Raw genomic sequence first — 15000 nt, forward strand, 5'->3', positions numbered from 1 at the left:
GTCCCTGGTTCCCTGAGGCGGGTATGAGGGTGGACCAAGGTGGGTGTCCACGGCCGGAGCTCTGGTTCTCCGAGTCGGGCAGAGGGTGTGGTGTTGTGGGGGTCCCAGGCCGGGTCCTTGGTTCCCTGAGGCGGGTATGAGGGTGGACCAAGGTGGGTGTACACGGCCGGAGCTCTGGTTCTCCGAGTCGGGCGGAGGGTGGACCTAGGTGTGGGTCCCTGCCCGGAGTTGTGGTTCTCCGAGTCGGGCAGTGGTTGGGTCAGGGTGGGGGTCCCTGCCCGGAGCTCTGGTTCTCTCACTCTGGGCAGAGGGTGTGGCGTCGTGGGGGTCCCAGGCCGGGTCCCTGGTTCCCTGAGGCGGGTATGAGGGTGGACCAAGGTGGGTGTCCACGGCCGGAGCTCTGGTTCTCCGAGCCGGGCAGAGGGTGTGGTGTTGTGGGGGTCCCAGGCCGGGTCCCTGGTTCCCTGAGGCGGGTATGAGGGTGGACCAAGGTGGGTGTCCACGGCCGGAGCTCTGGTTCTCCGAGTCGGGCGGAGGGTGGACCTAGGTGTGGGTCCCTGCCCGGAGCTCTGGTTCTCCGAGTCGGGTGAATCCCTGTCAGGAATTGGGGACTTCATCACATATGATGAAAAATCCCCAATTCTTTACAGGGATTCACCCGCTGAAAATGTCTAAGTCGAAAACAGCATCCCACCTGCAACTTATTTGACGGAGCTCTTTGTGGACAGTTTGATTTTATGCCAATTTTGCATAATTAATATCTGTAATGTACATCAGATCGTTGTGCTATATGACCCCAGAGTATGGAGCCCCAAGTCGGCTTGGTTCCCGAGTTACGCCCGGTCAGATATGGGACTTTGACCGGGTGTATCTCAGAAACCACGCCGACTTGGGGCTCCATACTCCGGGCATGGGGAGGCACCCTTGGGCCCCCCATGACCCCAGAGTATGGAGCCCCAAATCGGCTTGGTTCCTGAGTTATGCTCGGTCAGAGATGGGACTTTGACCGGGTGTATCTCGAAAACCACGCCGACTTGGAGCTCCATACTCCGGGCATGGGGAGGGCCCATAGGGCCCCTTCAGACCCCACCATCCCCAGCTCCTGGGACATTCCGATTCCGAGATACGGCCACTTCCTGTCCAGGTTTGACCGGGCGTATCTCGGAAACCACGCCGAATTGGAGCTCCATACTCTGGGCACAGGGGGGTCTCCTCGAGCACCCCCCACGCCCAGAGTATGGAGCCCCAACTCGGCTTACTTTTATAGTTACGTCCGGTCAAAGTTCCAACTTTTGAGGTGGCGTATCTCTGGAGCCGAGCCGAGTCGGGCCTCCGAACTCTGGGGACGCGGGTCGCCCCCCCACGCCCAGAGTCTGGAGCCCCAAATCGTCCGGTTCCCGGAGCCGGGTAAACGGTGGGACTAACTGGGACTCTCTTAAGGTAGGGTTGACCAGAGTGCATTTGTTTGAACCGGTGTATCTCAGTGCTGAAGCCGAGTTGGGGCTCCATACTCTGGGCACGGGGGGGTCTCATAGTGGTCCCCCCACGCCCAGAGTATGGAGCCCCAACTCGGCTAACTTTTCGAGTTAGGTCCGGTCAAAGTTCCAACTTTGAGGTGGCACATCTCTGGAACCAAGCCGAGTTGGGGCTCCATACTCTGGGCACAGGGGGGTCTCATAGTGGTCCCCCCACGCCCAGAGTATGGAGCCCCAACTCGGCTAACTTTTCGAGTTAGGTCCGGTCAAAGTTCAGAATTTGAGGTGGCACATCTCCGGAACCAAGCCGATTTGGGGCTCCATACGCTGGGCACAGGGGGATGTCCTCGAGCACCCCCCACGCCCACAGTTTGGAGTCCCAACTCGGCTTACTTTTCGAGATACGCCCGGTCAAACCTGGACAGGAAGTGAGCGTATCTCGGGAACCGAGCCGAGTTGGGGCTCCATACGCTGGGCACAGGGGGGTGTCATCGAGCACCCCCCACGCCCGGAGCATGGAGCCCCAACTCGGCTTACTTTTCGAGTTAGGTCCGGTCAAAGTTCAGAATTTGAGGTGGCATATCTCTGGAGCCAAGCCGAGTTGGGGCTCCATACGCGGGGCACAGGGGGGTGTCCTCGAGCACCCCCCACGCCCAGAGTATGGAGCCCCAACTCGGCTTACTTTTCGAGTTAGGTCCGGTCAAAGTTCCAAATTTGAGGTGGCATATCTCTGGAACCAAGCCGAGTTGGGGCTCCGTACGCTGGGCACAGGGGGGTGTCCTCGAGCACCCCCCACGCCCAGAGTTTGGAGTCCCAACTCGGCTTACTTTTCGAGATACGCCCGATCAAACCTGGACAGGAAGTGACCGTATCTCGGGAACCGAGCAGAGTCCGGCCCCCTTACGCCCGGTGTCGGGGGGTCTCGTCGTACTCCCCCCACCCCCAGAGTCCGGAGCCCCAACTCGGCCTCCTCTCCGAGTTACGCCCGGTCGAATCCGGACAGGAAGTGGCCGTATCTCGGGACCGGGAGGTCCCCGGGGTTCGAGACGGCGGGAGAAGTAGGGTCCCCCGGGGTCCCCTCACCACCCGCCGTCCCCGGCCTCTGGGACCCCCCGGTCCCGAGATAGGCCCGGTAACGCGCGAGGGACTTTTTGAAAAAGCGGCCCGTATCTCGGGAAGGGGAGGTCCCAGAGTCTCGCCCTTTCGGGGGTCGGGGGATCCCTCCGGGCCCCCTCTGACCCAGCCTCCCCGGGCCCCTGGGACCTTTCCTTCCGAGGCGCGCGCCGTCCCGTCGGGCCACTTTTCTCCGGGACCGGGGGGCACCGGAGCTCCGGGGCGGGCTCGTCGGAAGGGGCCCACCGAGACCCTACTTTGACCCGAGTTTGGAGTCTCTAGGCGGCCGGGTCCCCGAGCCACAGCCGCCCAAAGTCGGTGCCCTTTTCCCGGTCCGAAAAACGCCTCAGAGTCCAAAACCTGCAGTGGGCCGGGACTTCCGGGGCCCCTGAGGCTCTGGCGGCGGTCCCGGGAAGGTTCACCTTTCTCGGGCACGGTCAGGTCGCCCCCGCGGTCCCGGGAGTCCCGTCGGAGACGTGGGTGTCAGCCACGAGCGCAGCGTGGTGGGGAAATTTTTTGTTTTTCGCGAATATCTCGACAAGCACGCGGCGAAAAAATTCCAAACTCGGGTCGCTCGTAGGGCTCGAGGGGGCCTATCCAACGAGCCCACCCACGTCCCCGAGGGCCGTCGGGCCAGGGAGTTACGCCCGGTCAAAGGCGCACCTTTACGGGCTTATATCTCGGGAACCCCCGGCCCAATATTCCCCAAACTCTAATAGATCGTAGTGCCGGACGAGGCCTTTCGAAAGAGCCCACCCCCGAGGTCCAACTCGCCCGGGTCCCCGAGTTACAGCCGTCCAAAGTCGGGGGTCCCAGCGAACGGCGATCCCGTAGGGGGCGCTCCCGAGGCCCGTCACTCCAGGGTTCGAGCAAGGGCCCTACTGGGACCCCCTCACCCGAATTTGAGCTCTCTGGGTCTTCGCGTTCCCGAGATACGGGCGATTTTGTTCCGAGGCCGTGACGTCATCGGCGGCCGCCATTTTGAAGCGCGCCCGGTGGTTTTCGGCCGATATCTCCGCGAAAACACCACCAAAATTCACCAAACCGGTACCGTTTTGTTCGTCTCGACTAGACGCTTCCAACGAGCTCGGTGCCCGCCGAATCCGTCGAGTTTTCGCCGAGATATTCGCGTTTTTCGCTTTCGCGGCGCTGTATCTCGGGCCCCCGGGGGCCCCCGGAGCTGCGGGTGGTCTCGTTGGAAAGCTCTCGTCCCGCTCTAAACACGATAAAAATTTGGCGTCGATCGGACGCGGCTTCGCCGAGTTACGGCCGTTTAAAGCCGTTTGCAGTGGGTTACCATCCTGCAAACTGCAGGCGCTCGTCGGCGGCCCGCCCGCGGGCCGAGCTCGGTGCTTCATACCCGGCTTAAAGCGCCCAGCCCCGCGGTTCTGGAGGAACTGCCGGAGCAAAGGGTGTCCTGCAACGAGCCATTTGGGTTATGGGGAGAAGGGGAGTGTGTGTGTGTGTGTGTGTGTGCGCGCGCGCTTGCCCCCCTTTCTCCCTGGGAGCGTGGCTTGGCCCTGGGGGCTCGTCTCTCCACGGAGGTCTCTCGCCCGCCCCGGGTGGCTCGATCCCTGGGCACGGCTCGGTCCTCCTCGGTGGGGTTGGCTGAGCTCCAGAGCCGAGCTCGCTCCAAAACCTAAGTGCCAAACGTTGGCGGTGACCGGAAGACCCAGGCGCTCGGTCCTTCCCGACCAGCCCCGAAGAGGTCGGTCCGTCCTGGGCCAGACGCAGGTTCGCCCGCCGCCCCGGGTGCCTCGTCTGGAGCCGAGACGGTCCTAAAACTGACCACAGGGGTTGTATGGCGAGGGAGTGTGGTGGAGGCACACACACACACACACACACACACACACACACACACACACACACCACCACCACCCTCGGAGGGCCTCCAGGAGCAATCCAATCCAAGCCCAGCCAGGAGGCACTCTGGGTGGGATAAAATCTGAATTGTGCCAGTGCCATGGAGCTCTGGAGGGAGAGGGCCTCCAGGAGCAATCCAAGCCCAGCCCAGGTGGCACTCTGGTTGGGTGGGATAAAATCTGAATTTTGCCAGTGCCATGGAGCTCTGGAGGGACAGGGCCTCCAGGAGCAATCCAAGCCCAGCCAGGTGGCACTCTGGTTGGGTGGGATAAAATCTGAATTTTGCCAGTGCCATGGAGCTCTGGAGGGAGAGGGCCTCCAGGAGCAATCCAAGCCCAGCCCAGGTGGCACTCTGGTTGGGTGGGATAAAATCTGAATTTTGCCAGTGCCATGGAGCTCTGGAGGGACAGGGCCTCCAGGAGCAATCCAAGCCCAGCCAGGAGGCACTCTGGTTGGGTGGGATAAAATCTGAATTTTGCCAGTGCCATGGAGCTCTGGAGGGAGAGGGCCTCCAGGAGCAATCCAAGCCCAGCCCAGGTGGCACTCTGGTTGGGTGGGATAAAATCTGAATTTTGCCAGTGCCATGGAGCTCTGGAGGGACAGGGCCTCCAGGAGCAATCCAAGCCCAGCCAGGTGGCACTCTGGTTGGGTGGGATAAAATCTGAATTTTGCCAGTGCCATGGAGCTCTGGAGGGAGAGGGCCTCCAGGAGCAATCCAAGCCCAGCCCAGGTGGCACTCTGGTTGGGTGGGATAAAATCTGAATTTTGCCAGTGCCATGGAGCTCTGGAGGGACAGGGCCTCCAGGAGCAATCCAAGCCCAGCCAGGTGGCACTCTGGTTGGGTGGGATAAAATCTGAATTTTGCCAGTGCCATGGAGCTCTGGAGGGAGAGGGCCTCCAGGAGCAATCCAAGCCCAGCCCAGGTGGCACTCTGGTTGGGTGGGATAAAATCTGAATTTTGCCAGTGCCATGGAGCTCTGGAGGGACAGGGCCTCCAGGAGCAATCCAAGCCCAGCCAGGTGGCACTCTGGTTGGGTGGGATAAAATCTGAATTTTGCCAGTGCCATGGAGCTCTGGAGGGAGAGGGCCTCCAGGAGCAATCCAAGCCCAGCCCAGGTGGCACTCTGGTTGGGTGGGATAAAATCTGAATTTTGCCAGTGCCATGGAGCTCTGGAGGGACAGGGCCTCCAGGAGCAATCCAAGCCCAGCCCAGGTGGCACTCTGGTTGGGTGGGATAAAATCTGAATTTTGCCAGTGCCATGGAGCTCTGGAGGGAGAGGGCCTCCAGGAGCAATCCAAGCCCAGCCCAGGTGGCACTCTGGTTGGGTGGGATAAAATCTGAATTTTGCCAGTGCCATGGAGCTCTGGAGGGAGAGGGCCTCCAGGAGCAATCCAAGCCCAGCCCAGGTGGCACTCTGGTTGGGTGGGATAAAATCTGAATTTTGCCAGTGCCATGGAGCCCTGGAGGGAGAGGGCCTCCAGGAGCAATCCAAGCCCAGCCCAGGTGGCACTCTGGTTGGGTGGGATAAAATCTGAATTTTGCCAGTGCCATGGAGCCCTGGAGGGAGAGGGCCTCCGGGAGCAATCCAAGCCCAGCCAGGTGGCACCCTGGCTGGGGAGGGAGGTTGAAAATGACCGAGTTGGATCACTGGGAGTCCTGAGCACCAGGGCCCCTTCAAGGCAGAGAGCAAAGCCAGAGAGACTGCACTCTGGCTGGGGAGTAACTGGAAAAAACATGAAACATCCAGGAAGAGACGGGCTGATTTTCTAAAAATCTGAATCCCAGGTGAGGTGCAGCTCTCCTGGGCACGAATAAAAGCTCAAATGCCAGGCTTTAAACATGACAGAGTCCACGATGTTGCTGTGGTCTGAAAGCTCCAGGGCCTTCAAGGCAGTGGACCAAGCCGGAGAGGTTGCACTCTGGCTGGGTGAGCGAGTTCAATCTCCGCCACGGTGGAGCTCTTAAAACCATGAAACCTCCAGGAAAAGACGGGCTGATTTTCCTCTAATGTCCATCCCAGGGTGGGTGCACCTCTCCTGGGCACGAATAAAGCCCAAAGCCCATGGAGAAAATGACCCTGAAACCAAGCTCTCGAAAATGACAAAGTCCAAAAAAGTTGCGGCTCTTTCAGAGCTCCATGCTCTCGGACCTCACTGGGAAGCCCAGGGAGGGTGGACCGTCCTGGGCAAGAGTCAGATTCGCCCGCCCTCCCTGGAGCTCCGTATGGAGCAAAGACGGTCTTAAAACGTCCCTTTGGGCTTCTGTAGAGGAGACAAGCTCTTTCAAATGACAGAGTCCACGATGTTGCTGTGGTCTGACAGCTCCAGGGCCTTCAAGGCAGTGGACCAAGCCGGAGAGGTTGCACTCTGGCTGGGTGAGCGAGTTCAATCTCCGCCAAGGTGGAGCTCTTAAAACCATGAAACCTCCAGGAAAAGACGGGCTGATTTTCCTCTAATGTCCATCCCAGGGTCGGTGCATCTCTCCTGGACACGAATAAAGCCCAAAGCCCATGGAGAAAATGACCCTGAAGCCAAGCTCTCGAAAATGACAAAGTCCAAAAAGTTGCGGTGCGTTCAGAGCTCCATGCTCTAAGACCTCATTGGCCGACCCAGGGAGGGTGCACCGTCCTGGGCAAGAGTCAGATTCGCCCGCCCTCCCTGGAGCTCCGTATGGAGCAAAGACGGTCCTAAAACGTCCCTTTGGGCTTCTGTAGAGGAGACAAGCTCTTTCAAATGACAGAGTCCACGATGTTGCTGTGGTCTGAAAGCTCCAGGGCCTTCAAGGCAGTGGACCAAGCCGGAGAGGTTGCACTCTGGCTGGGTGAGCGAGTTCAATCTCCGCCAAGGTGGAGCTCTTAAAACCATGAAACCTCCAGGAAAAGACGGGCTGATTTTCCTCTAATGTCCATCCCAGGGTGGGTGCATCTCTCCTGGACACGAATAAAGCCCAAAGCCCATGGAGAAAATGACCCTGAAGCCAAGCTCTCGAAAATGACAAAGTCCAAAAAGTTGCGGTGCGTTCAGAGCTCCATGCTCTAAGACCTCATTGGCCGACCCAGGGAGGGTGCACCGTCCTGGGCAAGAGTCAGATTCGCCCGCCCTCCCTGGAGCTCCGTGTGGAGCAAAGACGGTCTTAAAACGTCCCTTCGGGCTTCTGTAGAGGAGACAAGCTCTTACAAATGACAGAGTCCACGATGTTGCTGTGGTCTGAAAGCTCCAGGGCCTTCAAGGCAGTGGACCAAGCCGGAGAGGTTGCACTCTGGCTGGGTGAGCGAGTTCAATCTCCGCCAAGGTGGAGCTCTTAAAACCATGAAACCTCCAGGAAAAGACGGGCTAATTTTCCTCTAATGTCCATCCCAGGGTGGGTGCATCTCTCCTGGACACGAATAAAGCCCAAAGCCCATGGAGAAAATGACCCTGAAGCCAAGCTCTCGAAAATGACAAAGTCCAAAAAGTTGCGGTGCGTTCAGAGCTCCATGCTCTAAGACCTCATTGGCCGACCCAGGGAGGGTGCACCGTCCTGGGCAAGAGTCAGATTCGCCCGCCCTCCCTGGAGCTCCGTGTGGAGCAAAGACGGTCTTAAAACGTCCCTTCGGGCTTCTGTAGAGGAGACAAGCTCTTACAAATGACAGAGTCCACGATGTTGCTGTGGTCTGAAAGCTCCAGGGCCTTCAAGGCAGTGGACCAAGCCGGAGAGGTTGCACTCTGGCTGGGTGAGCGAGTTCAATCTCCGCCAAGGTGGAGCTCTTAAAACCATGAAACCTCCAGGAAAAGACGGGCTGATTTTCCTCTAATGTCCATCCCAGGGTGGGTGCATCTCTCCTGGACACGAATAAAGCCCAAAGCCCATGGAGAAAATGACCCTGAAGCCAAGCTCTCGAAAATGACAAAGTCCAAAAAGTTGCGGTGCGTTCAGAGCTCCATGCTCTAAGACCTCATTGGCCGACCCAGGGAGGGTGCACCGTCCTGGGCAAGAGTCAGATTCGCCCGCCCTCCCTGGAGCTCCGTGTGGAGCAAAGACGGTCTTAATACGTCCCTTCGGGCTTCTGTAGAGGAGACAAGCTCTTACAAATGACAGAGTCCACGATGTTGCTGTGGTCTGAAAGCTCCAGGGCCTTCAAGGCAGTGGACCAAGCCGGAGAGGTTGCACTCTGGCTGGGTGAGCGAGTTCAATCTCCGCCAAGGTGGAGCTCTTAAAACCATGAAACCTCCAGGAAAAGACGGGCTGATTTTCCTCTAATGTCCATCCCAGGGTGGGTGCATCTCTCCTGGACACGAATAAAGCCCAAAGCCCATGGAGAAAATGACCCTGAAGCCAAGCTCTCGAAAATGACAAAGTCCAAAAAGTTGCGGTGCGTTCAGAGCTCCATGCTCTAAGACCTCATTGGCCGACCCAGGGAGGGTGCACCGTCCTAGGCAAGAGTCAGATTCGCCCGCCCTCCCTGGAGCTCCGTGTGGAGCAAAGACGGTCTTAAAACGTCCCTTCGGGCTTCTGTAGAGGAGACAAGCTCTTACAAATGACAGAGTCCACGATGTTGCTGTGGTCTGAAAGCTCCAGGGCCTTCAAGGCAGTGGACCAAGCCGGAGAGGTTGCACTCTGGCTGGGTGAGCGAGTTAAATCTCCGCCAAGGTGGAGCTCTTAAAACCATGAAACCTCCAGGAAAAGACGGGCTGATTTTCCTCTAATGTCCATCCCAGGGTGGGTGCATCTCTCCTGGGCACGAATAAAGCTCAAACGCCCACGGTGGAATGCCGAGCTTTAAAAATGACAGAGTCCACGATGTTGCTGTGGACTGAAAGCTCCAGGGCCTTCAAGGCAGTGGACCAAGCCGGAGAGGTTGCACTCTGGCTGGGTGAGCGAGTTCAATCTCCGCCACGGTGGAGCTCTTAAATACATGAAACCTCCAGGAAAAGTCGGGCCCGTTCTTCTGAAAAAGTCCTTCCCAGGCAAAGCGCACCTCTCCTGGGCACGAATAAAGCCCAAAGCCCATGGAGAAAATGACCCTGAAACCAAGCTCTTGAAAATGACAAAGTCCAAAAAAGTTGCGGTGCGTTCAGAGCTCCATGCTCTCGGACCTCACTGGGAAGCCCAGGGAGGGTGGACCGTCCTGGGCCAGAGTCATATTCGCCCGCCCTCCCTGGAGCTCATATTGGAGCAAAGACGGTCCTAAAACGGCCCTTCGGGCTTCTGTGGAGGAGACAAGCTCTTACAAATGACAGAGTCCACGATGTTGCTGTGGTCTCAAAGCTCCAGGGCCTTCAAGGCAGTGGACCAAGCCGGAGAGGCTGCACTCTGGCTGGGTGAGCGAGTTCAATCTCCGCCACGGCGGAGCTCTTAAAAACATGAAACCTCCAGGAAAAGACGGGCCCGTTCTTCTGAAAAAGTCCATCCCAGGCAAAGCGCACCTCTCCCGGGCACGAATAAAGCCCAAAGCCCGTGGAGAAAATGACCCTGAAGCCAAGCTCTTGAAAATGACAAAGTCCAAAAAAGTTGCGGTGCGTTCAGAGCTCCATGCTCTACGACCTCATTGGCCGTCCCAGGGAGGGTGCACCGTCCTGGGCAAGAGTCAGATTCCCCCGCCCTCCCTGGAGCTCTGTGTGGAGCAAAGACGGTCCTAAAACGTCCCTTCAGGCTTTTGTAGAGGAGGTGGAGAAGCCTTCCTGGGCACGAAGCAAGCTCAAACGCCCATGGCGGGCTTGACTCTGGAGTCAAATTCGAAAAAAATTGACCGAGTCCAAAAAGTTGCTGTGGGTTCAAAGCTCCATGCTCTACGACCTCCCTGGCTAGCCCAGGGAGGGTGCACCGTCCTGGGCCAGAGTCAGATTCGCCCGCCACCCGCTGGAGCTCCATCTGGAGAAAAGACGGTCCTGAAACGGACCTTCGGGGCTTTATCGGGGAAGGGAAGTAGAGCGGTGGAGGGCACGCACAACCCATGAACAGACCGTCGTGAGCCCCGCTCGGAGTCTCTCTGCGTGGGTATAAAAATACAGATTACACAGTGCGCTCGGTGGAGCTCTGGAAGTCCTGGTGGGAGACGGCCCCCAGGGGAAAAAAAAGCCCGGCCGGGGTGTGCTCTGGCTGGGGAGAGAAAGAATTCAATCTCCACCGCGGGGGTGGATCACTGCATGTACGAAACATCCAGGAAAATGACGGCTGCTGGTTTACTTCTCTAAGTGCTTCCCAGGAAGGGTGCAGCCTTCCTGGGCACGAATCGAATCCAAAGCCCCCATGGCGGGCATGACTCTGGAGTCAAAAGGTTGCTGTGGGTTCAGAGCTTCCATGGTATCAGACCTTTCTGGCCATCCCAGGGAGGGTGCGCCGTCCTGGTTCAGATTCAGATTCGCCCCCAACCCCTGGAGCTCCTTCTGGAGAAAAGATGGTCCTGAAACGGACCTTGGGGTCTTTATCGGGGAGGGGAAGTAATGCGGTGGAGGGCACACAGAACCCATTAACAGACCTCCGTGAGCCCCCCGCTCAGAGTCTCTCTGCTTGGGTATAAAAATCCAGATTACACAGTGCGCACGGTGGAGCTCTGGAAGTCCTGGTGGGACCCCCAGGGAAAAAAAATAAAAGCCCGGCCGGGGTACGCTCTGACTGGGGAGAGAAATAATTCAATCTCCAACCGCGGCGGTGGATCTCTGCATGTACGAAACCTCCAGGAAAATGACGGCTGCTGGTTTTCTTCTCTAAATGCATCCCAGGAAGGGTGCAGACTTCCTGGGCACAAATCAAGCTCAAAGTCCCCTTGGCGGGCCTGACTCTGGAGTCAAATTTGAAAAATTGACAGAGTCCAAAATGTTGCCGTGTGATCAGAGCTCCACGATCTCAGAACCTCCCTGGCCATCCCAGGGAGGGTGCGCCGTCCTGGGTCAGATTCAGATTCGCTCCCCACCCCTGGAGCTCCTTCTGGAGAAAAGACGGTCTTAAAACGGACCTTGGGGTCTTTATCGGGAAGGGGAAGTAGTGCGGTGGAGGGCACACAGAACCCATTAACAGACCTCCGTGAGCCCCCCGCTCAGAGTCTCTCTGCTTGGGTATAAAAATCCAGATTACACAGTGCGCACGGTGGAGCTCTGGAAGTCCTGGTGGGACCCCCAGGGAAAAAAATAAAAGCCCGGCCGGGGTACGCTCTGACTGGGGAGAGAAATAATTCAATCTCCACCGCGGCGGTGGATCTCTGCATGTACGAAACCTCCAGGAAAATGACGGCTGCTGGTTTTCTTCCCTAACTGCATCCCAGGAAGGGTGCAGACTTCCTGGGCACTAATCAAGCTCAAAGTCCCCTTGGCGGGCCTGACTCTGGAGTCAAATTTGAAAAATTGACAAGAGTCCAAAATGTTGCCGTGTGATCAGAGCTCCACGATCTCAGAACCTCCCTGGCCATCCCAGGGAGGGTGCGCCGTCCTGGGTCAGATTCAGATTCGCTCCACACCCCTGGAGCTCCTTCTGGAGAAAAGACGGTCCTAAAACGGACCTTGGGGTCTTTATCGGGAGAGGGGAAGTAGTGCGGTGGAGGGCACACAGAACCCATTAACAGACCACCATGAGCCCCCCGCTCAGAGTCTCTCTGCTTGGGTATAAAATCCAGATTACACAGTGCGCGCGGTGGAGCTCTGGAAGTCCTGGTGGGAGAGGGCCCCCAGGAAAAAAAAAAAGCCCGGTCATGTTGCGCTGGGGAGAGAAAGAATTCAATCACCACCGCGGCGGTGGATCTCTGCATGTACGAAACCTCCAGGAAAATGACGGCTGCTGGTTTTCTTCTCTAACTGCATCCCAGGAAGGGTGCAGACTTCCTGGGCACGAATCAAGCTCAAAGTCCCCTTGGCGGGCCTGACTCTGGAGTCAAATTTGAAAAAGTGAGAACCGTGGTGGTCAGACCGGGTTGGGAAACGATCTGACCCAGCCCAGATAAAGTGCACTCTGTGCGGGCGAGACTTCCAGGAAACGCGCGGGTCTGGTTTGGACACCCAGACTCTCCTCGGACAAGGTAACGGTAGACGGGCGCCTCCGGGTTGCCTGGGGCCCGGAGGGGTGCACCCTCTCCTTCGGGCCGTCGCTGTCAGGGTTGACTGGTCGATTGGAACTTTGGACGCGCCTGGGGACGGCCCCTGCCCGGTCGCGAGACCGCTATGGGCAGCTTGCTCCTCCCCGCTTTGCGCGTCGACTCGAGACGCGGCCTCCCTCCGGGGAAAGCAGGCCGCGTCGACCTCGGGAGACTCAGATGGCCCGTCTGAAAACGGATGTCCGCAGCGGTGACGTCGGGACCGTCGTCAGGCTTTGACGGTTGGCGGGGTTTCGTTGGGGGCCCCCCATCACGGCACAGAGCCTGACTTCGCCCCGCGCCTCCCACCCGCTTTGAAAAGCACCCTTCCCCGTTACGGCCTCGATCCAGAGGCCTACCACCCCCCCGCCCTCACGGGCGGACGGTTCCTCACGCGCCCTATGAGCGGCCGTGCCGCCTCGAGCCCAGGCCCGAGCGGAGCGAGACCCGTGTGTAGGAAACCCGCGCGTCGCAGGTTCGTCCGTCCCGGGGCTCCTTTGATCCCGGGCTAAAACAAAAACCATATGCTTGTCGAACCGTCGGTCTGGGTAAACGGCAAAACGACTCCAGGGGCTTGAGACACCCCTGGAGCGACGGAGGAAGGTGCACCTCCGAAAGAAAAATGAAATTACGGACAGTGTCCGATCGAATGAGGTCCACGGAACAGAGAACCGTGGTGGTCAGACCGGGTGGGGAAGCGGTCTGGCTCAGCCCAGATAAAATGCACTCTGTGCGGGCGAGACTTCCAGTAAACGCGGGGGCTGGTTTGGACACCCAGACTCACCGCCGGTGCCCTGGGCGTGCATCCAGTGTGTGAAGGTGCACCGTCCTGGGCGAGCAGAGGGTGAAAGACACACAACACTCCTCGTAAGAAAATGGACAGTGTCCAAGATCTTGCATGCAAACGAGAGCCCTGTGCTCGCAGACCCGACCGTGGCCTGCTCAAAGTCAGATCCGTACGCTTGATGGCGCTCCTGCTGGAGCAAAGACGGTCCGAACACGGACGCTAGGGGTGTTGTAGAGGAGGTGGGGGACCGTCGCCACACTCTTCTCGGACAAGGTTAACGGAAGACGGGCGCCTCCGGGTTGCCTGGGGCCCGGAGGGGCGCACCCTCTCCTTCGGGCCGTCACTGTCAGGGTTGCCTGGTCGATTGGAACTTTGGACGCGCCTGGGGACGGCCCCTGCCCGGTCGCGAGACCGCTTTGGGCAGCTTGCTCCTCCCCGCTCTGCGCGTCGACGCTAGACGCGGCCTCCCTCCGGGGAAAGCAGGCCGTGTCGACTCTCGGGAGACTCAGATGGCCCGTCTGAAACGAATGTCCGCGACGGCGGCGGCGGACGCGGGCGCGTGGAATTCGGAATCGGACGGTCGGGGTGGCCGACACCCCCCGGTCCAGTCTTCGAGCCCGACCTTCGCCCCGCTCCTCCCCGCCCGAAAAGCACCTTTCCCGGTTACGGCCTTGATCCAGAGGCCTCCCACCCTGGCCCCGCCTGACGGACGGTTCCTCACGCGCCCTATGAGCGGCCGTGCCGCCTCGAGCCCCAGGGCCGAGCGGAGCGAGACCCGTGTGTAGGAAACCCGCGCGTGGTGGTTCGCCGTCCGGGGTCGATCCCGAGGTAAAAAAAAAAAAAAAGAACCATACGCTTGTCGGTCTGGGTAAAGGGCGAAACGACTCCGGGGGCTTGACTCACCCCTGGAGCGACGGAGGAAGGTGCACCTCCGAAAACTTTTTGAAAACGGACACCGTCCGTTGCAGACGAACGAGATTCCCACAACGACCAACCTCCCTGGAAGACTCCCAGGGAGAGTGCCTCGGGTTCGGGCACGGTCAAATCCGTCCGCGTGACGGAGCTCCCTTCGGAGCGACGTCGGTCCTAAAACGGACCTTGGGGGTTTTGTCGAGGAGGGCGACAAACGCTCCCGCTCGGACAAGGTGACGGAGGGCGGGCGCCCACGGAGGAAAGGGCGAAGAAAAAAAAACGGACAGAGTCCAAAACGGTGCGGTCCACCCAGATTCCCACGTACGCGAGACTCTCCGGCTGGCAACCGGGGAGAGTGCCTAGGTGTCGGGCACGTACGAATCCGTCGGCGGTGACGGAGCTCCGGTCGGAGCAAAGACGGTCCTAAAACGGCCCTTCGGGGTTTTGTCGAGGAGGGGACAAGCGCCCTGCTCGGACAAGGTGAGAGAAGGCGGGCGGCCCGCGGAAGGAGGCAGGCAGGCGATCCTCCTAAAGAAACGGACAGAGTCCGAAACGGTGCGGTTCACCCGGGTCACCGCGTACACGAGTCTCCCCGGCTGGCGACCGGGGAGAGTGCCTCTGTCTCGGGCACGTGAGAATCCGTCCCCGGCGACGGAGCTCCTGTCGGAGCAAAGACGGTCCTAAAACGGCCCTTCGGGGTTTTGTCGAGGAGGGGACAACGGCCCCGCTCGGACAAGGTATCGGAGAAAAGGCAACGGACGAGAAAAAAACGGGCGCCTCCGGGTTGCCCGGGGTCCGGAGGAGCGCT

The sequence above is a fragment of the Siphateles boraxobius genome, unplaced genomic scaffold (assembly GCF_051911475.1).
Source record: "Siphateles boraxobius isolate OS27281-9 unplaced genomic scaffold, OSU_SipBor_1 245, whole genome shotgun sequence".
Classification (NCBI taxonomy): domain Eukaryota; kingdom Metazoa; phylum Chordata; class Actinopteri; order Cypriniformes; family Leuciscidae; genus Siphateles; species Siphateles boraxobius.